Source organism: Macrotis lagotis, chromosome 1, assembly GCF_037893015.1.
Source record: "Macrotis lagotis isolate mMagLag1 chromosome 1, bilby.v1.9.chrom.fasta, whole genome shotgun sequence".
Taxonomy (NCBI): domain Eukaryota; kingdom Metazoa; phylum Chordata; class Mammalia; order Peramelemorphia; family Peramelidae; genus Macrotis; species Macrotis lagotis.
Window position 1 is genome coordinate 137,267,170 of NC_133658.1, and position 26,234 is coordinate 137,293,403.

Genomic DNA, 26,234 nt, shown 5'->3' on the forward strand with positions numbered 1-26,234 from the left:
CAAGAGTTGGTTGTATGAAAAAATCAATAAAATAGATGAACCTTTGTCTAATTTGATTAAAAAAAGAAAGAAAATCAAATTACTAGTATCAAAAATGAAAAAAGGCAACTTCACCACCAATGAGGAGGAATTGAAAGGGATGATTTGGAAACATTTTGCCCAACTGTTTACCAATAAATTTGATAATCTAAGTGAAATGGATGAATATTTTCAAAAACAAATTGTCAAGTTAAAAGAAGAGGAAATTAAATACTTAAATAATTTATCTTTGGAAGAATAAATTAAACAAGCCAACCACAAGTTCTCTAAGAAAAATGCTCTATGGCCAGATGAATTCAAAAAGTGAATTCTATCAAACATTTAAGGAATAATTGGTTCCAATTCTGTTGAAAATATTTCAAAAAATAGGTGAAAACAGAACTCTGCCATAATTCTTTCTATGATACCAAGCTAGTACTAATACCTAAACCAGGAAGAATCAAAACAATGAAAGAAATTATAGACCAATTCCTCTAATGACTATTGATGCTACAGTTTTATATAAAATGTTAGCAAAGTGAGTATATCAAGTTATCACTAGGATAAAACACTATAATCAAGCATAGCAGGGTAGGTTCAATATTAGGAAAACTATCAGCATAACTGACTATACCAATAACAATCTAACAGGAATTACATGATTGTCTCAATAGGTGTTGAAAAAGATTTAGAAAAAATGCAGCACCCATTCCTACTAAAAACACTAGAGAGCATAAAAATAAATGGACTGTTCCTTTAAATGATAATCAGTATCTATTAGAAACCATCAATAAGCATTATATGTAACAGGGTTAAGCTAGAAGCACTCCCAAAAAGATCAGGGGTGAAACAAGGATGCCCATTATCACCATGATTAATTAATACTGTATTAGAAAGTTTCATTTTTAGTAATAAGAAAAGAAAAAGACATTGAAGGAATTAGAATAGGTAATGAAGAAACAAAACTCTCACTCTTTGGAGATAATATGATGCTATACCTGGAGAACTCTAGAAAATCATCAAAAACAATACTGGAAACTAAAACCTTTGGCAAAGTCACAAGATATAAAATAAATCCACATAAATCCTCAACAATCCTTTATATTACTAACAAGATACAGCAGCAAAATATAGAAAGAGAAATCCATTTAAAAGTAGTCCACCTCTCAAGGAAGATTCATAAACTTAATGAAAACAACTATAAAACACTTTTCACACAAATAAAATCAGATCTAAATACCTGGGCAAATATCAATTGCTCATGGGCAAGCCAAACTAATTTAATAAAAATGATAATTCTACCTAAATTAAATTACTTATTTAGTGTCATACCAAGCAAACTTCCCAAAAATTACTTTGTTGAGCTAGAAAAAATAGTAACTAAATTCAAATGGAGGAGAATATCAAGGGAATTAATGGAAAAAAATGCAGAAGAAAGTGGCCTAACCATACCACATTAAAACTATCTGGTACTGACTAAAAATAAAGTTGTGGTTTAGTGGACTAGATTAAGCACAAAAGAGGCAGCAGGAAATGACTATAGTAATCTTCTGTTTGATAAACCCAAAGATTCCGGCTTCTAGAATAAGAACTCACTCTTCAATAAAAACTGCTGGGAAAACTGGAAGACAGTATGGTAGAAATTAGGAATAGACTAACATCTCACAGCCTAAGCTAATTAAGAGAAAAAGGAATAGTTTACCTATGAGATTTATTGAAGGGGAGCAGTTTATGACCAAAGAAGAGATAGAGAGCATTATGAAAAACAAATTCGATAATTTTGACAATATTAAATTAAAAAAATTTTGCACGAACAAAATGACTGTAACAGCTAGTGTTTCTGACAAAGGACACATTTCTAAAATGTATACAGAAAAGAGTCAAATTTATAGGAAAAACAAGCCATTCTCCAATTGATAAACGGTCAAAGGATATGCAAATGCAATTCTTGGATAAAGATATCGAGAATCATATAGAAAAAAATGTTCCAAATCATTATTGATTGGAGAAATGCAAATTAAAGCATTTCTGAGGGACCACTTCATAGGTCTCAGATTAGTCAACATGATTAGAAAAGGTAATGATCAATGCTGGAGGGGATGTGAGAAATCTGGGACACCAGATTTCTAGTCTGGGACAACACTGCATTGTTGGTGGAGGTGTGAACTGATCAAATTGCTGGAGAGCAATTTGAAATTATGCCCAGAGGACAATAAAAATGTCCATATCCTTTGATGCAGCAATAACAGTAGTGGATCTGTTATCTGAAGAGATCATGGAAAAAGGTAAAAATCCCACATGTACAAAAATATTCCTAATACTCTTTTTTTTGTAATGGCAAAGAATTGAAAATTGAAGGGAGATCCATCAGTTGGCAAATGGCAGAACAAATTGTGTATATGTATGTGATAGAACACTATTGTTCTATAAGAAATCATGTAGTATAGGATTTCAGAAAAGCCTAGAAAGACTTGAATTTATGCTGAGTGAAATGAACAGAATCAGAAGATCATTGTATACACTAACATCAACATGGAGTGATGATCAACCATGATGGTCTTGTTCATTCCAACAGTGCAATAATCAAGTTCAATTTTAGGGAATTTGCGATGGAGAATATAATCCATATATGTTGAGTTTAAATGATCACAGCTTAGTATCTTCAGTTTTTAAAAGTTGTCTTATGTACTATATCACTTTGTTATAGCTAATGCTTTCTTCCTTTTGGATGTGATTCTTCTCTCACAAAACATTCAGTTTCGATCTATGGTCGCGAATGTAAAGCCTATTGGGGGAGCAGAGAGGTAGAAATATTGCAAAACTCCAAACCTTGCAAAAAATGATTGGTAGAAATTACCATTGTACGTAATTGGAAAAACAAATAAAATATATGAATAATAAGAAGAATAGGAAGAAATTGATAGGAGAGAACATAACCATGAAAATCTACAGAGAACTGAGTCATTTAGAACTGTCATTAGTTTCATTTGCTTCAGAGGGGTCAGGAAGAATGAAAATAGGAAAAGTCATTGTGTGTAATAATTAAAACTCCACTGGAAAACTTAGAAGAAATGGTTGCAATTGGCAGATCACTTTTGAAATCACTGTACTCATTTGAAATATGACTGAAAGGAGAGGTAGTAGAGATAATATGTGTACTGGAGAAGTAGTAGAGATAATATGTGTACTTGGCTTTTTCTAGAAGTATTGTGATTAAAGGGAGAACTATAGGATGAGTGTTTGAATGGATGATATGGCTCAGTGATTTTTTTATTGGGTGAACATTTAAGCATGCATATAGTTTATACAGATGATTCAGAATATAGGGGTAGACTAAATATTAGAGAAAGGGAATGGTTGAAGGAACTAATCAGACAATTTTATAAAAAAGTAGATCTGTTCAAAAGTATAATTTCTGACCTCAAATGAATGTGTGTCCTCCCTCCCTCTTCCTTGAAGGTCCTCAAGCAAAGGCTGGATAGAGATCTCAGAGTGGGATTTCTTTCGGTGAATCAGCTGAACTGGACAACCATAATGCTCCCTTCCAAGACTCAAATATATGATTCTATAAAACAGAAGATAATAAGGTCAAGTGCACAAGTAGAGGGATTGGTCTCGGCTAGAGACCCTAGAAACTGGAGCAAAAGAGGATATCTATATAATTTGAGATATAGGATTGAACAATGAACTTGCAAGGATTCTATTTTTTGAATTCTCCATAATATTTGATATTACTGTTCATCCTTACCTTCTATATACTCTTTCTTTCCTGGGTTTTCATTACATTACCCTTTCCTTTCTCTTCTTATCTGTCTGAAATTTTTTTCATTCTCTTTTGAATGTTCACCAACCATAACTTTTCTCCTCTGCAGTTGTATTCCAGTACTTTGTGCTATTTCATCCTTCCTCTCTCTCTCTCTCTCTCTCTCTCTCTCTCTCTCTCTCTCTCTCTCTCTCTCTCTCTCTCTCTCTCTCTCTCTCTTTCTTCTTCTTCTTCTTCTTCTTTGGCAATATTTTAATTTTATTTTTTAATTTATACACACACACACACACACACATATATATATATATATATATATATATATATATATATATATATATAAAGTTATTCTCTCTGGATGTAGATAATATCTTTCTTCAGATGATCCTTATAGCTAATTTGGTTATTTATAGGACAAAATGACTTATTCACTCAAAATTCCTCTTTAAACAATGTTTCTGTTACTTTATACAATGTTCTTTTGGTCCTATTAATTTTTCTCTTCATTCTTTTGTGCAAATCTTTGTATTTTTTCCTAAAACCATTGAAATTTTCATTTCTTAAAGTATTGCATCAAAATCATATCCTATTTAGCTATTGCCCAACTGATGAGCATCCCTGAAATTTCTGGTTCTTTGCCAACACAAAGTGAGATTATATAATAATTTTAGAATAAAAGGTTTTTTCCTAATTAGTGGTATTTCTGAATTGCAATCCAGAACAGACTAGATCAGTTGTTAATTCCATGATGAATGAATTAGTACCCATTTTTTTCCATATCCTCGCCAACATTTGTCATCTTCCCCTTTGATCATCTTAGCCAATCTTACAGGTGCAAAATGATATCTTAAAGTTGTTTTAGTTTAATTCTCTAATCAATAATGATTCTCTTGGTAATCTAATCTGCTGCCATGAATCTCTATCATCTCTCTGCAGATCATTTCCTGAACTATAATTCCTCATTTGATTGAGTTTAATATCTTCAATTACATGCTTATTTTCCTATAGGTAGCTAAAACCCAACATGTGTAAAACCAAACATCCTCTCCCCTTCTTAAAATATACTAATTTCTGACAAGACATGAACATTTTCCAATTAACTAACATTTGCAACTTAATAGTTATGCTTGACTACTATCTCCATTCATTGTCGTTCTTTACTCCCATCACTCCCACTACCAAAATTATTTGCTATGTCTTATGGTTGAAGCCCCAGGACAGCAATGAGGGAATGGAAGGACTGAAGGTCACCATGTTTATAGCATAATGTTTTTAGAATGACTGGTACAAACAAAGGGATTGATAAGTAGGAGGCAGTTACATACAGAAGGAAAGGAACTTACTAAGTAGTCTGGCATTCAATAAACAAAAGGATCTGAACTATTGGCATAAAGAAACACTATTTGATAAAAGCTCCTTTGAACATTGGACAGCAATATGGAAAAATGATTTAGACCAGCACCTCAAACCTTAAAACAAGATCAACTACAAATAGATACATGACCTAGATATTTTTAAGAATCATATAAAAAATAAGATGAACAAGGGAAAAAGATTACCTATCAAATTACCTGATTGATAGGAGAAAAGTTTGAACTCAAACAGGAGATAGAAAAGACCGAAGATGATAAAATTGATAAAATATATTTATTTTTTAAAGTTTATGTTCAAAAAATTGTATAAATCTAAGATTAAAATGAGAAACAATTTACTGGATTAAAAAAGTCTTTGCAACAACTTTCTCTGATAGAGATCTTATTTCAAAGTTATTTAAAGAAATGATTCAAATTAATAAGAATCTGAATCTTTCTCCACTTCACACTCATTAGGCTAGCAAAAGAGACAGACAGAGAGAGAGAGAGAGAGAGAGAGAGAGAGAGAGAGAGAGAGAGAGAGAGAGAGAGAGAGAGAATGAATGATGTTGGAGATGTGGGAAAAGATGCATATTAACTTGCTATTGGTGGAACTATGAATTAGTTCAACCATTCTGGGAAGCAATTTGGAATGAAACACAAAATAGAACTAAGCAGTGAATGCCCTATGAAACATCTGTACTATTACTAAGTTTACATTTAAAACAAAAAGAAAAATTTGTCTATGTAAAAAATATTAATAGTTATTCATAAAAAACAGAAACTGAGCGAATGCCTGACAATTGAATGACTGAACAAATGATATATATTAATGTAATAATATGCTATTGTTATAAAACCTGAAGAGAATGACTTCAAAGAAATGGCTTGACTTACTTGAGCTAATGTAAAATTAAGTGAGCAGAACCAGAAGAATAATTTATAATTCCAATATAATAGAAATGAATAATTTTGAAAACTCTTGTATATTGACAAAAAATTTTGAAGGAATAGGAAAGCAACACCACCATAAATACAAACAATTTTGAAAGTCACAAGAATTTTATCAATTATGAAACTTACATCAAAGTGGTGATAAAATTAGGGTATAAAATGAGACATATATTTTTTTTTAACATGGACCTGTGGGAATTTATTTTGTTTGACTAAGCATTTTTGCTATGAGCATTTTTTTTTCCACCACCAGTGTCTTTGGGGTTAATAGGGAAAGAAAAATGATATGTCATTTTTTGGAGTGGGGGAAAACAATTTTTTTAACTTTTTAAAGAGTTTATTTAATTTTAGTTTTACAGTTTTTCCCTTAATCTTGTTCCCCCCCCACCCCCCTCAGAAGGCAATTTTCCAGTCTTTACATTGTTTCCATGGTATACATTGATACAAATTGAATGTGAAGAGAGAGAGAAATCATACCCTTAAGGAAGAAAAATAAGGTAAAAGAGATAGCAAGATTACATAATAAGATATCAGGGTTTTTCCCTAAATTAATGGTAATTGTCCTTTGCCTTTGTTCAAACTCCACAATTCTTTCTCTGGATACAGATGGCATTCCACATTGCAGACAGCCCCAAATTGTCCCTGATTGATTTTTGCACTGAAGGAATGAGCTATTCCATCAAGGTTGATCATCACCCCCATGTTGCTGTTAGGGTGTACAATGTTTTTTTGGTTATACTCATCTCACTCAGGACCAGTTCATGCAGATCCTGCCAGGCTTCCCTGAATTCCCATTCCTCCAGGTTTCTAATAGAACAATAGTGTTCCATGACATACATATACCACAGTTTGTTAAGCCACTCTCTAATTGAAGGGCATTTACTTGATTTCCAATTCTTTGTCACCACAAACAGGGATGCTATGAATATTTTTTCAAGTCATGCTTTTTTACCCTTTTTCATCATCTCTTCAGGGTATAGACCCAGTAGTGGTATTGTTGATCAGAAGGTATCCACATTTTTGTTGCCTTTTGGGCTTAATTCAAAATTGCTCTCCAGATAGGTTGGATGAGTTCACAGCTCCACCAACAATGTATTAGTTTCCCAGATTTCTTTTATCCTTTCTAACATTGATCATTGTCCATTCTGGTCATATTCGTGAGTTTGAGAGGTGTGAGGTGGTACCTTAGAGAAGCTTTACTTTGCATTTCTCTAATAAATAATGATTTAGAGCATTTCATGTGACTATGGATAGCTTTGATTTCCTCGTATGTAAATTACCTTTGCATATCCTTTGACCATTTGTCAATTGGGGAATGACTTGTTGAAAATGTTGAAAAATGATTTCTCTTAATCAAAAATAGTAATGTTAAGAAGAATAAGAGGTTAAGGTGAGGCACAGTAGTGTAAGACATCTTATTTGAAAAAGTAGACTGTTTATGGATGATGATTAAGATCAAGGTTATATTTGTCAACATTTGACATTGAATAAAAGTGCTGGTTTTGGGAAATGAGGAGGCTGATGAACAGACCCTGAAATTCAGAAGAACATAAGTATATATACTGAAGGTCTCATAAGTGTAAGAATTGGAATGGAAACAAATTTGTTAAGATATTGAAGTCTTTTGGTAAAAGAGCTAAAATGACCTGAACTTCAGGATGAGAATAGAACAATACATTTGGTTGGATGAGAATTTAAAGGAGTAAAGCATGTTCAACGATGACCACAATGAGAAGTTCTGAAGGCAGAAGTGAGGAGTAGTGTAAGCTCATTCATCCTTCAGTCCTATTACATCCCACATATAGTAATGATGAGAGTGGGCAGTAATATAGCATATTCTGGAGAGAATTTGGTCTCCATAAGTACCAGAAGATTAGATGAGTAAAAGACATCCAAAAATGAATAAAACTCATTGAGGTTTTGAGAGACCATAAGGGAAAGGGACATTTAGATTAGACAGAAATATGAGAGAGTTAGGAATAATATAGATAAGTATGAAAAACTGAGAAGTAATGGTAGAAAAGCTTTTTTCATAGGCACCATGAGATACTATAATGCCAGGTTTAGGATAGGAAGAAGTATGAGTTTACAAGATGGAGATATAAAACTTTTTGATTGTAGCTCCCACCCTGCAGAGATATAAGATAAAAAGATCACATCAGTTCTCATCAAGATACTAGGGAGCAAGAATATTTATAATGACATAATGTACATATTAAAATTTCTCAATGTTGAAAGAGCCACATAAATGTCAGATATTATTGTTATTGTTATTTCCCGATGACTATAACTTTTAAAGTGCATGCTTCATGAACTAGATTTTTATTTTTTCTTTATGAAAAAGGATATACTTTCAGAGTTGTCCACAGTTTATGAATCTTCCCTCCTACCATGTTTGAGTTCTGTCTATGAGATCAAATTTGCCTATTTTCATTAGAATCCATAATTCCTGTTACTCTACATTTGTATATAACCTCTGAGGCAATAGATTTGCTCTTTTGACAGTTTTCATGGATTTTTGTCTCATTACTGAACCTATCTGCTCATATTCTCTTTTTGTTGTTGGGGCTATTTTCCTATGATATTCAGTTGGTTAGATCTGTAGTGACACATTTTTTTCTCCCTCGTTTTTCAATTTACAGTCCTTATTCAAAGCCATTTTCATCAGAGTTGCAAGATTCCAGGCAAGTATATTCACACATATACCACCAAACATCATTAGTTGCACTTCCTATAGAACCAAGAGACTATCATTACTACATTTTTAGGCAATGCACCAGAAATGTAACTCTCATCAATTATCAGAAACAATTTTCTTAAGTACCCGTTCAACTACCAAATCATCATAGAAACCCCTTTTCCTCATGACAGTAGTTAAGAAAATACTACAGTAAGAGAGGTAAAGACACTCTGCTCTAATCAGATAATAAAAATATTGCTGACTTTTGACTATATTTGGTGTGTTGACCACAGTTTAGAAAGTACATAAATATTCTGGAAGACATCCAGGTGGCAAACCACATGGTAAAGTTGTTTATCTTTATATAATATGAAGATTGAATGACAAAAATGGTGATGCTTAGCATTGGAGAAGAGAAGATTTAGAGGAACATGAGCTTTTGTCTTCTGTGTTGAAAGGTTTATCATATGGAAAAGAGAGTGAATTTATTTTATTTGGTCACATTGGAAAAATAAGGACATAACTGAAAATTACAAAGAAGTAAATATAGACATGCTAACAGGAAAAACCTATCATTTGGAATAATTTTAGAAAATGGAATGGCTATTTGGGGATGGGGGGGTTCCTCCTCATTGAAGGTCTTTAATCAGAGGCCTGATAATAATAATCTGTTGGGTATATTATTTAGATGCTTCCTTTGGAGCATGAAGCAAATTGACTTTTGAGCTTACTCCTCAGCAACTCAGTTTGGTAAGTCTGAGTACCTGAGTTCCTTAGGTGTTCAGTTCTTTTCACAAGACTTCACTTTTCCTAATAATACTGAATATTTTGCTATGTTGTTATTTTCCAATGCATCAATTACCAGAAGTAACTAAGTCATCAGGTTTGAAAGGTCCTAGGATAGTCTCAATGATATCTTTAATTTCATGTCCCAAGAAAGCAGTCTATTGTTAATCCTAAGTAGAAAAATAACTGCTTTGGTCCTCATAAAAGGGTTATCAAACATCACACCTCCTCTTCTTTTCCTTTGCTTACTGTTGGTTGAATTTTAACCTGATAGCACATAATTATATTATTCTTAGAGTTAAAGAAGCTTCTTCTTTCTCACTGATTTCAACAGCCTCGCCTCCTTAATGTACACACACACCTAATGCTCACCCTTTAAGAGCTTCATTCTATTCCTACCTGTTCTATATAATTCCAAGTCTTCAGTGATCTTACTTTTCTCATCTGTATCTCACTTTTCTATTTACTAACATTCTGACACAGTCCCAGATTCCTTCTGCCTCTTTAGATCTGCTTTTCCCCCTTTATAATCATCGTTACTCTCACTTTTAATTTCTATTCTTCAAGGATTGCTTTATTCTATTTTATAACTGAAAGAATGAGGAGACATTCCACCAAACCTTTTACATTCTTTTCTAGAAGGGAGATCAGTTACCTAGCAATGGCAGAAAGACAAACATCTACAAATGTCACTAAAAATTCTCCATTACTTTCCACAGTTAGGAGTATTATCATCAATCCTGAGCCCTCTGTTATCCTTACTGGTGAGTGCTGTAACCATTTACTAAACCCTACTGCTGTGGCAAGAAGACTTTCGGACAAGATTATTCATAAAATATCATTACATGAATGAGGAGACCACATCGTTTCCTTCAGGGGAATCACAATTTAAAGGCAACTACTAGTATTTGTATCACTTTGTTAGGTATAAACAAGTGAGCTTAGTACATATTATAATGAATGAATGAAGCAAGGACAATTTGTTAAAATAGGAAGCTATCCTATATTGTCCTTCCCTGCCAAGGGTAGGGCTCTCTTCCACCTATTTCTACTGAATAACTACCTTTAGTGACTTTTTGTGGTCAAGAAGTGTCTGCCCTCCTATGCTGACCGGTTTGCCAGGTTTTCTCAGTTGTTCATAGGACAGGATCTCTCCAGTGATTATGATGATTATATTGTTATCCTATCTCTACCACATTTAGGCAATGCAATTCTTTTTCCATATTAGTATCTATCACAAATCTAGGTTTAGGAGAGTACCTCAATCTCTCTACAGCTTTCTTTCAATCCATTCCTTATCTTACTTCACTGAATTTCCAAGAGGTAGCTTTTTTTTTTCTCATTGTTATTATTGGGATATAAATCCAGGACATAGCTGAAAATCTCCCACAATCAAACAAAGCATTAATAATTTATTTCCTTCAAAGCACTATCCACTACAAAAGTAGTAGAACTTAATTTATCCATATTCCAGATGGAATGGTACAGAGATAATCTTTTTTTTCAAATCATTAAAAGTGTCATTGAATTCAGCCGTTCTTCAAACCCACAGGACTTTTTGTTTTTATATCTTAGTACGCTTACTTCCCTCACCCAAATTTTCTCACCCTTTTCTCCCCACACCCACTACATTTGCCCTAAAAAGTTCATCTGAGAGCACACTTAAAACATTGTACTGTCAATGCAAAGACACAATTTTAAACTTCCATTGTGTTTAAGGAGTCTATAGGTGTAAGTTCTGTTTTCAGGTGATAGTAAAATGGGAATGGGAAAATATACAAGAAGATATTACAAATCTCTCAAATAATAATATATATAATCATATAATTTATAAAATATAGATAGTAGAAGAATATAAATTCTATAAGAAGAGAAATACAAAAGATAGTTCTTGACATAGTGCTTTGAGTCTATTAGAACAGGAATGGCTATTTTTAAATTAGACTTTTATATAATAGCAGATTTTTACCCTTCTCTCTTTTTCTCTGTGCTACTAATCAAGACTTCTAGTCTAAATAGTTCATTGCTGAGTTGTTCCATGCTCTTCTGCAAAACAGCACATGAAAATGAATCTTCTGTTTTTCTTATATATGGCAAGAAACTTCTGTATGGAAGTATTTAGAATAATCTCTGGTCTCAAAGTTAAAACTTACTGGTTTTTGAGTCAAATTTCCCCAGGGACTGGCATTAAGGAAGAATTAGGTTTGCATTAGGCAAGCTTTGCAGGATGCCCTGATAATGCCATGGCAATCAAAATGTAATTACAAAAAAGGGGTGTTTAAGTTGGAGAATATTTTTTTTTTAACATGAACTATAACAGTTGAACATGCAAATGCATTAAGGAGATGAAGGGAGACTAGATCCTGACTTGCTTACCCAGCTGGGAGACTAAACACAGGTCAATCTTGAAGAATAAACAAAAATAAATAAATCAGAAGATATAGTTTCCCAACTATCAAGAAGCTTCTTACCATTACTAAAAAGAAATGACTTGCATTTCAAGAATAAGGTGCCATGCTGTTCTACTGCTCAGTGAGAAGATGACAGTTTCTAATCTTGTTTTGGTTGCTACATTAATCATGCCACCAGCTTAATATTTGGATGTCATGCAATATCTTGCCATGCCTTAGTTTACTCAATTTGTAACCTCATATACCAAATGCCTCAAATCTCAGCTAAGCCTTTTTTTTCTTATAACAAAGTTTTAGAGGGTTGTTATTTTAAAGGTGTATTGAGAGTATTTTGATCACATCTGCTGATGATTTCTGCTCTGCTGAGCAGCACAAGCACAGATTCCACAGTTCCTGACTCAGGTGTTGCTCTTCTAGCCAGAGGCCCAGTCAGTTTTCCAGTCAGCATTAGAGAGATTGAGCTGCCAAAGGGCAGCACAGAAGGAAAGCCTTGTTAACGAAGCAGGATGTGTTGCACTCAGCAGCTTTGCACAGTGTTGCTGATGAAGAAAAGGGAATGCAAAATGCAAGGTGTCAGAAGAAAGGCATGGTACAAATCATGACTTCCTTGTAGGCTGGAAGGGATTCACTTAGGTCAACATAGAGGCCATATGGTAACTCATCTGCATAGGACTTATCTGGGTAGTGTACAACATATTACAAATAAGCAAAGCTGAGAGAAACTGTAATGCAAACAGATGTGTTCTAGATGGGAAAATACAGTTTAGACAATTTTAGGGAGACTTTGAAGAAAGCCTAAGAAAAGTAGAATATCTCTATGATTTCATTATAAGTAAGATGAGGATGACAACAGGTATAAAGAATGTTTTTTAGGAAAATATATGAAGGAAATGTTTTAATAATCATGAAGTGCATCTAAATGTGTTATAATAATAATTTCTATGTAGAACTTAATGACTGTACTAAGTGCTTTATAAGTATTATCTTATTTAATTCTTACAACACTAGGAAGTAGGTTATGATTTCCAATACTGTTGTTGTTATATAACATAGCTGTTGTCTAATAATATGTGCCATTTATATATTATATGAAAATTTGCATAGCACTCTATATCCTTGATAACTTTTCTAGTTATCAAAGGTTGCAAAATATTCTACATTTATTATCCCATTTGTGCCTCAGCACAGAGTTCAGAGGGAGGTGCTATTATTATTATTATTATTACCATTTTCAGTGGTGGAAACTGAGGCAAAGGAAGATTAAGTGATTTCTCCAGTGTCACATAGGTATTAAGTATCTGCAGCATAATTTAAATTCAGGACTTCTAGACTCCAAGTTCGATTTACTGTCTGTTGCACCAAGTCATAACATCTTCGACATGGCTTCTTTCAAGGTCATTTAAGGTATTTGCTGTGCCTATAATAACCTTCTTCCTCCCCCTCCCCCAGTTCACTGTACACTGGAACTCTATTCATATTACCTATGGCCAAGGAAAATATTGTTGCATTGTAGATACATTAGAGATGGACTCAGAAAGACCATGGAGATATCCATTGGACCAAATGAGAAAGTAGATATGGAAAGAATATATCTCTGGAGTCAAGAGCTATGTTCTAGTGTCTCTGACACTACATGTGTGACCTCATACAATTAATTCACCTTCCTGAGCCTCAGTTCCTTCACTTGTAAAATCCAGAACTGTAGTGGGTCCAGATCTAGCAAGTTTTCAGTGTCAACAGTAAAATTTTCAATGGGAGCATATTCACTTCAAAAATGACAATTGCAACAAATTAGGATATGATTTATTGCTTTGTTGTTTGTCTAGACTAAAGAAAATTTTAATGATGCAGATTAACTTTAAAAGGGTATATATATATATATATATATATATATATATATATATGTATGTACGTACATACATGCATACATACAAACCCTAGAGAACTTGTTAAGCATTTACTAGGATACCTCTGTATTGCTTTATGAATATTGCTTGAACTCAGCCAGAGTATGATAGAAGGAAGAGAATGAAGTTATCTCCAGACTGAATATATGATGAATATAATCTGATAGTAACAATAATAACAATAATGATAACTAAAAACTGGAAATTTATAGTGCTTTAAGGTTTGCAAAGCATTTTCTATCCAATCTCATTCAAGCCCTAGAATAAACCTGGATTGGTCTATATGACTTATGATGTGTTTTTCAGTTATAAATACATCATCCTATATAAAATCACTTCAAAAATTAAATAAATGGGGGCAGCTAGGTGGCACAGTGGATAGAGCACCAGCCCTGGAGTCAGGAGTACCTGAGTTCAAATCCAGCCTCAGACACTTAATAATTACCTAGCTATGTGGCCTTGAGCAAGCCACTTAACCCCATTGCCATGCAAAAGCTAAAAAAAAAATTAAATGAATATAAAAATATTCTTTTCCTCCATCTTTTTCCTTCTCTCCTTTTTCATTGTTTCTTTTGTCATTGTTATAATAAAGACTGCATTTTTTCTCTCTGTCCTATTGAGCAGATGACTTCCTGCTCTTTCCATTGGGTGTCTTGGGAAACACTCTGAGATAACTTGAGACCCCAACTAGATGAGAAAGATTTGTGATATACTAAAATATTTTGGAGAGATTGGTATATTCTGTCAAGACAGATGCTGATGTGGACATGGAGTATAATGACCAAAATATCTTGGATATAGTGAAAGAGTACATCATCATTTTCATCATCTTTATTTTCCTTCTCATTATCATTATGCTCAGAGACATAGGTAATTGGAAAACCACGTATATGAAAACCAAATAAACAAACAAACCTTGGGTAGGTAGAGACCTTGTGTGTTCGAGAGTGGAAGAAGGGATGCAGAATTTATGAAAAGAAGCATCATTTCAGCAAGATTGATTCATTTTTATCTTTTCATCTTTGCAAAAGGTAAGGGCCCAATGCCCTTTAATTTCAGCCATGGAAACCAGGAAGAATATAGTTATATTCTTTACTCTTCCAGATGTGTGGGTCTGACTTATGCCGTTTTTGTCCTTTTAAATTAATTTTTTTTTGTTTGGGACTTCATTTTGCTGATGTAGGAAACTGTATATGAGAAATGTCCCTCTACAAATGGAATCTCAGAAAGTATTTGGGACATCCAGAGGTCACTTGATTTGCTCTGTGTCACACTGTCACTGTGTATTAGAGGAAAGATTTAAATTGCATTCTTCCTGATTATGAGACCAGCTTTCTATCAACTCAAAGTTGGCACCTGAATTACCATATTCCTCAAATGCTAATTCTTTATTTTTCATCATATGCTTGCCCCTACTTCATACAAGTCTAGATTTAAAAATAGAAAGGAACATAGAGATCAGAATAGTCTAAATTCTAATTTTAAAGATGAAGATAGTGAGTGCTAGAGATATTAACTGACTTGTCCAGCTCCCATTCAAGTAGTAACTGGTAGGGTAAGAATTTGAATTTGGGTCCTGGAACATTAAAATATAAGTTCTTTCCACTGTAATACATCGCAGTCTCTGAAATAGTCTAGAATGGAAAGTGATTTTTCTTCTCAAACTAGATAAATAGAAAGTTGGAGGGATGAGCTGGTGAGACAAACTCTAAAGAGTTTTACAAAATTGAAAGGATCTCTAGATTTAAGAAAAAGAAGTGCCTTATTCTCCCAGGGAGAAAGACACTGAAGTATCCACACACCCATTGGTAAAGCTGAGCCTTGGCACTCTATGTCTCCAGGCCAACAAATCCCTGAATTCTTGAATCTCCATTTACCTTTTCTTCAATTTCTTATTTGAGGGCTGGTCATGGCAAATAGAGGAGAAAATAGATTGTGAGCTTTTGAGATGTGATTTTAATGAGAGGGTTTTTCATATGATTGAAAGCACAATTAAAAAAAAAAAAGAAGCGAGCTCTGGTAGGGCCCTACTCCTCATTTCATCTTCATTTCCCTGCTCCTCATCAGCTGTGTGTGCAGATGCTGAAATGCTGTTTGTTTATCATGGGGCCAAGAAGATTTATGGTTGGGTGCATGTACAGGCTGCCTTTCCCTCTCTCTTGGCACCATTCCTGAGCAGCACAGCACGGGGGACACTTAAACATGCTTAATAGGGAAGTCTGTCCCACATGTTCCCCGTAGCTCTCATCTGGTTATTTTTCAGCTTCTGCTTTGGTTGAAGTTAAGGTAATTACAAAGTTATTATTTGTCATTTTCATTATCTTTGGGGTCAGAAAGACATCTGCTGAAATGCAACATCATCTGTCATTGGTTCCAGCTGGTGGTCGGGCATGGGAGTGGACATAATAAATGAGTAGGTGGCTGGTTATCCATTCTGGCTGGACATGTGTGCATGGACATTTGTACCTGTTTCTGCAATGGACTTATAAAACTACAATGAACCCTCAAAGAGGACTTATAAAACTCAGACCTAATCTCACTATGTATATAGCAGTCAGTCAAAACAAACCCAGGATACCACTTTAAGGTAGAAGCTATTCTAGGATTTAGAACTTCTAGTGGGACCAAAAATAAATAATAAAACTATACCTTAGATGATGTATTCTCATACCCTCTTTATTAAGCTATTTTCTTCCTTCTCTGACATTCTAAATATGACCTTCTCAGAGTGAAGTTTATGGGCAACAGTCATGAGTTTCTGGTGTGGAGGTATTCACCAATAAAACATAGGTTTATATTATCTGCATGAATACACAGAGCTGTTTTTCTCTTCATAATTTGATGTGACCCTAGGCAGGATTCCCTGCCCTAAGAGATCTGCTTCATATACTGTGTTTCCAACAAATAGGTAATTGTTTTGGTTCTCTTGGTTCCAAAGTTTATGTTTAAATTCCCTTAAATAATAAATACTACTGCATTGTTTGAGACTAAATGAAGATTTATTATATTTTTGACCTTGGACAAGTCAAATCTTCTCTGGTCCTGACTTTCTTCATTAACAAGTTGATAAAACCCTGCTAGATTACCTCTAAAGTCCCCTCCAGTTCTAAATTTATGATATTTTAACCTAAAGTCATATCTTAGTGGCCAATTAGCTAAGAACATGACCACAGAATCACAGAACCATGACACATTAGAGTTAAAAAGAACAACTATAAGAATTCAAGTGGATCAACCTCTTCCTAAACAGGTAGTCCCTCTGGACCAACCTTTTAAAATTAACAATGAGTTTCTATTTAAACATCTGCAGGTATAAGAGTGTACCTTCCCAGGCAGTCCACTTAATTTTTGTACTACTTTAATTATGAGGATATTTCTTCTTGAAATTAAACTTCCTCTCTCTCTACCATCTAGTTATGGATTCTCATTTCACTTTTGGGCTCAAGCAAACCAATACTACCAAATACTTGAAGGGCCATTCTATTTCCTCAGATTAGTTAAAAAATATATATCCCTATTTCTTTCAAATTATTCTCATGGCATTGCCTAGAAGGCCTGGCCAAAAGTGATGCTATATCAGGTTTTCCCATCTCTTCTCTGCTCCAGATAAGCACAAAGCTCAACCCTAAATTCTCTGCCAGTCTTCCCATTTTCTTTTCTTGACTGGAACTGAATCTTAACTCCCATCACTGACAAAAGTAACCCAGAATTCTATGTCCAGGTATACCATTCTGTGTTCTAGGTACACCTTCATTCCCTGCCCTGCCCTACAAATGATTGGCCACTCCTTTCCAACCCCAGGACTCTTGCACATCTCCATATGCCCCACAACTAAAATCCCCCTGTTTGGGAAAATTTCCCCAACTGCAGTTTGAGCTTCTTTCAGAGACTTTCCCCCCTGTTTGTATTCTCAATGATTAGTAGAGTGATGTGTTTAATGTGTGTGTTTTTCAGTCAATCAACTAACTTTTCCAGAGACAATTGGGGTTCAGTGACTTGCCTAGGGCCACTGTGTATGAGGTCAAATTTGAACTCAGGTCCTCCTGACTCCAGGGCCATATTCACTCTATCACCTAGCTGCCCCCAGCTAACATTTATTTAACTCTTCCCATATACCAAGATCTATGCTATTCCTTGGAGTTGCAAAGAAAATTTTTTAAAAAGCACCTCTACCCTCAAGGAGTTTAAAATCAATTGAAAAAGAAAGTACATATAAATTAGAACATAGAAAGCAAATACCTAATAGAAGGAAGATAGACCTACAAGGGGCTTATCTGGCATCTAGGAAAACAGGAAAAGGCTCCTGAGGATGTGAGATTTAAACTAAATGCTTAAGTCCAAGAGTTGAGTGTTGGGAAATAGAACATTCTGGGCATAGACAATAAACAGTGAAAAGGTACAGAGTGTTATGTGTGAAGAACAGAAAGTAGGCCCGAAGGTCTAGATTGCAAAATTAGCAGAGGGCATTAGATTGTAAAAGGATTAGAACGTGAGGAAAGGGATAAAACAGTGAACTCTGAATGCCAAATAAAAGATTTGATTTGGGTGATAATTAAGAACCAGTGGAGTTTATTGGACAATCAGGTGACATCTAACTTGGGTTTTATGAAGTGATGAGGGGCTGAACTAGGCTTTGTGAGTGGACATTGGGCATTGTCTCATTTGATTATTACAACAATCCTACCCAGAGGGTATCATTTACATTTTAAAGATGAGGAAAATAAGATTGACAAATATCAAGTGACTTGTCCAAGGTCACATAGTCAAGGATCAAGGAAGGGTTTGAAGTCATGCATTCTTGTCTCCAAGGCCAGGCTTCTATCCACCACATCCCCCAAAATTTGGTTATGTGGACATGTGAGATAAGCAAGAGAAAAAGAGTCAAAGATGACAGTGATTTCAAAACTGGGTTTTGACTATGGTTCCTTTGTCAATAATATGAAAATTCAGACAAAATGAGGTTTTTAGAGAAAGAGAACATTTTGTTATGGACATACTGAATTTGAGATGTCTCCAGAACATATTGTTTGAAAATTTTAAAAGATGGTTGGCAATTTGGGATTGTTGCTCAAGAGAGAGACTAGGCTTAGATAAATAATATTGAAATCATCTTTATAAGGTCTAATTAAACCTATGGGAAATGATCACCAAGTTAAAGCATAGAGAAAGAAAAGAGAAAAATTCCCATGATTGAACCTTGGTGGAGGAGTACCCACACTCAGTTGAAGAGAAATGTTAGGATTCAATAAGAAAGACTGAGATGAAGCAAGTAGGAGAAGCAAGAGAACAATCTTGTGAAAATTCTGAGAGAAAAGGTGATCAGCTGCATCAAATGCTGGAGAGAGGTCAAAGAGGATGAGGACTGAGAAAAGATGAATCGATTGGTTGTAACTTTGCAGAGAGAAATTTCTGTTGAATGAACAACTCAGAAACTAGACTAAAGAGACCTTAGAAGAGAGTAAGAGGAAGAAAAAGAGCAAGACCGCATATACTTGGATACCCCCCAAATTTAAAGAGATATGGAGCGATAGCATTCATGGTGGGATCTGGAGAGGTAGTATTTGTGTTGGTTTTGTTGTTGCTTTTTTCCCTAGAGATCAGCTTATTTATAGGCAGTAGAGTGGATGGAAAGAGACTTGAGAAAATGGAGACAGTGGAGGGAGCAATCTTTTGGAAAAGAAGAAAGGGAATAACTTTAAGAGTATATATATTAAAGTATTGGCCTTGACAAGCAGTAGGGCTACCTTGTCATCAGAGATTGGAAATGAAAAAGAAGCCACTAGGAACAATGTCAGAAGGATGTTGGAATGAGAATGGAAGTCTCTAAATGGCCTCAATTTGCAGGTGAGATATAGTATAATGCAAGGTCCATAAAAATGAAGGTGGTGAGAGAGAGTATTATGAAATATTTAAGAAAAGATAAAATGGGGATTAGAATGGCTTCTGTGGTGGATGGGACAGGCTATCAATTATGGAAGATGGTTAAGTTTCATTTGTTCTAAAATGAGGATTCAGTTGAAATTAGCTAGTTTCTTTAATATAGTAAGACTGGAACAATAAAATAGTAAAAATAAAGAGGAGAAAAAATAACTTTCTATAGATGACACAATTTACCCACAAATTAATTGATACAATAAATTCACCAAAGTTCTAGGATAGAAAATCCTCTTGTGGAATGACTGAGAAAGCTATGGTATATGAATGGTGTGAAATACTATTGTTCTATAAGAAACCATGAATGGTAGGAATTACAGGATCTGATACTGAGTGAAGGGAGCATAACCAAGAGAACATTGTTCACATAAACAACATTGTGAGTTGATTGATGGACTCAGCTCCTCTCAGCAATTCAGAGAGCTAGGACCACCCTATTAGATCGCATATGGATAATGCTATTCCCAGAGGAAGAAAAACAAAACAAAACAAATAACCAAAAAAAATTCCTTTAGAATATGAAGATCATTACATTACATTACATTCACTTAAAAAAAATTCTATATTTTTTTCCTTTCCCATGGTTTTCTTTTCTAATAATCCTAATTCTTCATGGCAAAGTGGATAAAGCAGCGGCCTTGGAGTCAGGAGTACCTGGGTTCAAATCCCATCTCAGACACTTAATAATTACCTAGATGTGTGGCCTTGGGTAAGCCACTTAACCCCATTTGTCTTACAAAAAAAGAAAACCTAAAAAAATGATTAATCTTTAAACATGTTTAACAGAAATGTATATGGACAATATTAAACTGACTGCTGTGGGGGGGTGGGAAGGGAGGGTGGAGGGAAATTATGTACTTTAAAATATGCATATGCATATGGATGGATGTTGAAGAACTTTCATAACATGTTTTTGGAAAAATAAATGTCAATTAAAAGAAAATTAAACCTCAAATATCATCAACTATCCTATAAGTTACCAATTAAACCTAATATAAAAAAGTAGAAAAAGAAATTTCATTCAAGATAACTACATAAACTATAAAATATTTCAGGATGCACCAAAAATAAAACCAGGAGTTATATCAATACAGAATATTTATATACATATACATGTATACATACATACATATATAATATACATACATAATTATATCTTTACAGAAATAGATTTAAATAATTGGAAAAACAATAATTGTTCATTAGGAATTTAAGTCAATATAGCAAAAAATAGCAATAAGTCTGAATTAATTATTCAGTATTTTACTAATCCTACTACCAAAGGAATATTTTAGAAAACTAGAAAAAATAATGGAAGAGGGGTGGCTAGGTGGCGCAGTGAATAGAGCATCAGCCTTGGAGTCAGGAGTACCTGGGTTCAAATTTGACCTCAGACACTTAATTAGCTAGCTGTATGGCCTTGGGCAAGCCACATAACCCCATTGCCTTGGAAAAAAATCTAAAAAAAATAATGGAAGGATAAAAATACAATAATATCAAAGAAAATGAATTTTAAAAAGTCAGATGAAAGCAGATCAGTACCAAATATCAAACTGTAATACACATCAACAATAATTAAAATAAAATGTTAAAAATTTAACAGTTAGTGGATCAGATTAGGGACAGAACATTCAGAAGAAAAAAACATGGTAGTAAAATCATCTTTGTTAAATTAAAGATACTAATAAGTGGAAAGACTCAATAAAAAGCAATGGGAAAATAGAAAGTTTTAATAGATATTTAGACTTAAACTATATTATAAAGATAAACTCCAAATTGATACATTATATTAATATAAAAGACCACATGATAAAAAAAGAGCAAGGAAGAAATTACCCTTTAGATCTATGGAGTAGAGAAGAATTTATGACTAAATAAGTGATTGAAAGGATAAAGCAAAAAGAAATGGAGAATTTTGATCACATAAGTGATAAAAGGTTTTACATAAACACATTTAAAATAGTAAAGGTTAAAAAAGAAACCAGTAAATGGGGAAAATACTTGTGGCATTTCTGTGATAAAAATCTCATATTAAATATAAATAAGAACTGATTTAAATTCATAAAACTAAAAACCATTCCCTAATAGATAAGTGATCAAAGAACATTTTCCAAGGAAGAAACCCATATTATCAACAATAATAATTTAAAAATCTCTAAATCACAAATAATTAGAGAAATGCAAATGACTTTTAGGAACTTTTTAGGTTCAATTCCATGCCTGTTAGATTGACAAAAAAGAAAAAGGAGGTAAACAATTACTATTGCAAGGAAAACAATATAAATTTGTTCAGGCATTCTGGAAAGCAATTTGGAAGGAAACTTTAAATGTCAATAAACTATGTATACCTTTTGCCCAACTATACCATGTCCAGGACTATATGCAAAAAATCAAAGTTCCTATTTGAAAAACAATGGCAGGGGTGGCTAGGTGGCATAGTGGATAAAGCACCGGCCCTGGAGTCAGGAGTACCTGGGTTCAAATCTGGTCTCAGGCACTTAATAATTACCTAGCTGCGTGGCCTTGGGCAAGCTACTTAACCCCATTTGCCTTGCAAAAACGTAAAAAAAAACTCTAATGGCAGATTTTATTTATATTGCCAAAAATCAGAAAATAAGAACCTATTGGGGAAATTGCAAAACAAATTATGTTATATAGAATTAATGGGATATTATTGTAGCATTATAAATGATGTAATGAACAGTTACAAAGGAAATTGGGATGATCTGTATAACCTAGTTTAGAGAGAGAACTATGAGAACAATTTAAAAGTGGCAACATTATAAAGAAAAACAATGTTGAAAGACTTTAGAAATCTCAATAATATGATGACAAATCAGAAGATTTAAAATGAAATTCACCAGTCTCCTCCTGCCAGAGAAATGATGACTTTAAAATGTAGAGACAGATATAATTTACTTTCAATGGTAAGGAAATTTGTTATGATGACTTTATGGATGCTTTATGATGATAAGGGATTATTTATGGGGTTTTTTGCTTTTTAATTCACTGGGTTTGAGAATATAGATGATAATGTATATTTTTTGAATATTAGCAATTTTAAGTTTATTGTTGATCAAGTCAGCACAGTTTTGTCATTCCTTCACATTCTTCCCAGTTGCATGAGTAAGAATAAGAGAAACATGTGGTGAGAGTCATATGGCTTAGATTTTTTAGCAAGGTTTGATCAATGACAATATAAGAATACAAGGGACACTATCCAGATGATAGTGGATAATTAAGCTGTTTTCCTAAGGGGTTGAGATTGGGAAAAAGGAGCCTAAAATGGGTAATCTGCTGAGATAGTTACTGAAAGATGGAAGGAGTAGAGGTATTTGTCAGGAGAAAAAGCAATGTAAGGAGTGATACTAAGGGAAAGATGGAAAAGTAAAATATTGTGTTCCAAAAAAGGCGATGTAGGGCTCTTGGTCATAAATGTAGGGCACTTGTAGACAGTGACAAAAATTAAACTTATGACTGTTTCTATGTGCAGTTGACATAAAGTGACCACTTATGGGTGTTGAGAATATTGAGGAACAAGGAAGTTAACATGTTTAATTAAAAATCAAAATGTCTAGTAAAGTCTCTTAGAATGAAGGAAAGAGATGACATAGAAAGGAATAACGTGAACCAGGCATAGCACTTATTGAGTAAGGTGGAAGAATTTTTAAAGGTTCCAAGGAACTGCTCTCAGTTGCTCATGTGCCAGACATTATACTACTCACTGGAATTGGAAGAATCAGGATTTAGGTAATAAGTTTTATATTTCATTAGCCTTAAACCTTTAGAAGTTTCTGTCTGATACCTGTAAAAGGAGAATTAAACGGTGTCATCAAGAAGCAATGAGTATCTCAGTCAGTGGGGTTGGAAGATGTGTCTTGTAATTGTAGTTCTGAAAGACTGTAATCAGAACTGTAAAAGGTAGAAATTGAAACATCATTAGGAGTTAGCTTGGTCTCTGTAAGTGGGAAAAGATAGAATGAGAAAGTGCAGAGTGATGTTACCAAGATGTATGCATAAAGATATTTATATCAAAAGTGTAAACCTAGGATTCCTACATCACATTAACCCTTTGAGATGAATGCTATTATTATCCACATTTTGCCAGTGAGGAAATTAAGGCTGAGAAAGTTTCAGTGATGAGCCAATGAATCATGAGACTGAGTCAGGATTTTAATGAAGTTTACACTGACTCCAAGTTTAACTTCTATCTGCTGATCCACTCTCTAGAGTTTAGATAATATAATAGTGAGTTTTTCTTCAGGAAGGCAGATAATTAGAATGTTTAATGATTTGCATTGGCACAACCCTCTACAACCTGACCTAATCTGCCCTGATGTTGTGAATTGTGGAAAATCTGATGCAATTGAAGTCTAAATGTTTAACTTTGTAAGTCCCCTGATCAGGGTCTGCCCAAGTTGTGCTAAGAAGACAGAAAACTCAAGTTCATCCTGGGGACAGTTAAGAATCTTTTACCATTTTGGTTATTCTACTTTGAACAAGCTGTCCCCAGTGTATCAATGTTCTTCCAAAAAATAACACTGTAAAGGTGACATGAGGACATAATAATGAATAACTAGCATTAGAAATATGGTCTAAGATCTCATTAAATCTGCTAAGGATGTGACCCAGATTTGTGCTTCAGGTGGAAGGAAATGTAAATTGGAATGAATGGAAAATGCTTCAGGGGTAAAGATCAGTTTTTTTTCTTTCATACATCTTCCATATTAATTCTAGTATAAATATTCTTATACTTGTGTCAAATAATATCATTCTGCTCAACAATGTTCTATTGACCACTGAATAGAGATTAAATTTCTTTGAATCACTTTCAAATATAATCTATCATTAGATTGTTATTTATATAGTGATGATAAATAAAATCTCATAGGATATGTTTTGACAATTTAAAGGGAAACTGAATCTTACCTTGCAGATATAGGTTTGAGAGAGTATGTAACCTAGAAAATTCTATGGGGATACAATCAAGGGCAGCCAGGAAAATATGATGGATTCAAGATAGTTAATATTAGTGTGACAAAATACCTGGTGAATCTAGTGTGGACTCCCACACTGTAAATCCCTACTCTTTCTCTCAGCCTACTTAGACCAGTGCTCTTTTATATCTCTCCTCTGAAATGATCTCATTAAACTTTGGATTGTAGATTATGGAGATAGAAAGTGCATTTGAAGCAACCTAGATTAAATATTATTTGACAGATGAAGATAATGAGGCTAAATCACATAGATGTAGATAGTCCTACAGGTGTTGGATAAAAAAAAACTGTTTTGAACATAACCCTTCTAATGTCAGATGTTTTTTCACTGGTATTTATTTATATTCTATTCAGTTGTGCTACTCTAGACTCTATCTTGCAAGATACTGTCATTCTTGGAGCACATCCCTCTTTAGCACCCTCTGCTCTAGCATCCCTCCTTTGAACTCTCTCTCTTCTTCCAGAACTCATTTAAGGTGAGAAGCCTTCATTTCCCAGTCAGTTTCACTGCCCTGGAGTTCTATATCATGCCCCTTTGCCAAGTGTCTTCTGTCCCTGACTCCTACTTTCCTTTTTTCCCTTTGTATGTCATGTTCCCCTAATAAGCTCCTTCAGAACAGGAGTTTCTTGCTTTTCTTTTCTTTTTCTTTTTTCTTTTAATTCCCAGCATTTAGCAAACTTCTTGGGATGTAGCAGGCACTTAAATGATTAACTGGCTATGGTTCCTGCCTTAGCCTGCTTCTACCTTTATCATTCCATAATTCAAGAATTCTATGATCAAATCAGTGTGACTGATGACCAGATTCCTAAATGGAACATCACAGAAATATAATTTACCATATCCTCATTTAGCACCCATGTCTTTGTTAGCTATAAAAGTATTCTCTTGAAGTCTCAAAGATAATCATCAACTATTCACAGATCAGTGAAGTTTTGTCAACTTACAAGAAGATAGTTTGTCATATCAAAGTCCAGTGCTCTGCTCCTTGGTTTGCTGAAAGTTCACCAGTGTATTCATTGCAGGAGGTTGACTTTCAGTTTAGTTCCACAGACACTGCCACTTTTTCTTAAAAGTCTGTTTCCATTTGCATTAACTGAGAGATCTGGACTTCTGCAGGATTTTTCTGGACCTGCTTAGTCAAGGTGAGCTTTTAAGGGAATAGCAAATCTGGTTTCACTTGAGCTTTCATGAGCAATTTAAACTGAAGTCAAAAAAGTCTAGCTGACTCTAGAGAGAGCAAAGTAAACAGGAAGAAACCTATTAAAATGTCATGCAAAAAAAAGAGTAAGCATGACCCAGTTTAAGACTATATGTTTTGTTTTCTCTGAGAAACTGCCTTTGGCATGTCATAAGACCCTGTCCCCTCCTCCCTTTCTCTGGAGGGTCAGGAGGTAGGAAATTCAAGGAATTTTAAAGAGTTAAGCTTTAATCCCA

General features: G+C 34.2%; 1 long non-coding RNA gene across 1 annotated transcript in view; it reads right to left on the reverse strand.

Moving 5' to 3' along the window:
• The window catches only part of LOC141514271 (uncharacterized), a 262,329-nt gene extending 236,341 nt beyond the window's left edge, over window positions 1-25,988 (reverse strand). Inside the window, exons 1-2 of the long non-coding RNA XR_012475978.1 lie at window positions 25,745-25,988; window positions 3,439-3,583 (exon numbers count right to left, since the gene is read on the reverse strand). This is a non-coding gene — a long non-coding RNA (uncharacterized LOC141514271). The remainder of the gene's footprint in view (window positions 1-3,438; window positions 3,584-25,744) is intronic.
• Window positions 25,989-26,234: the final 246 nt, after the last annotated feature.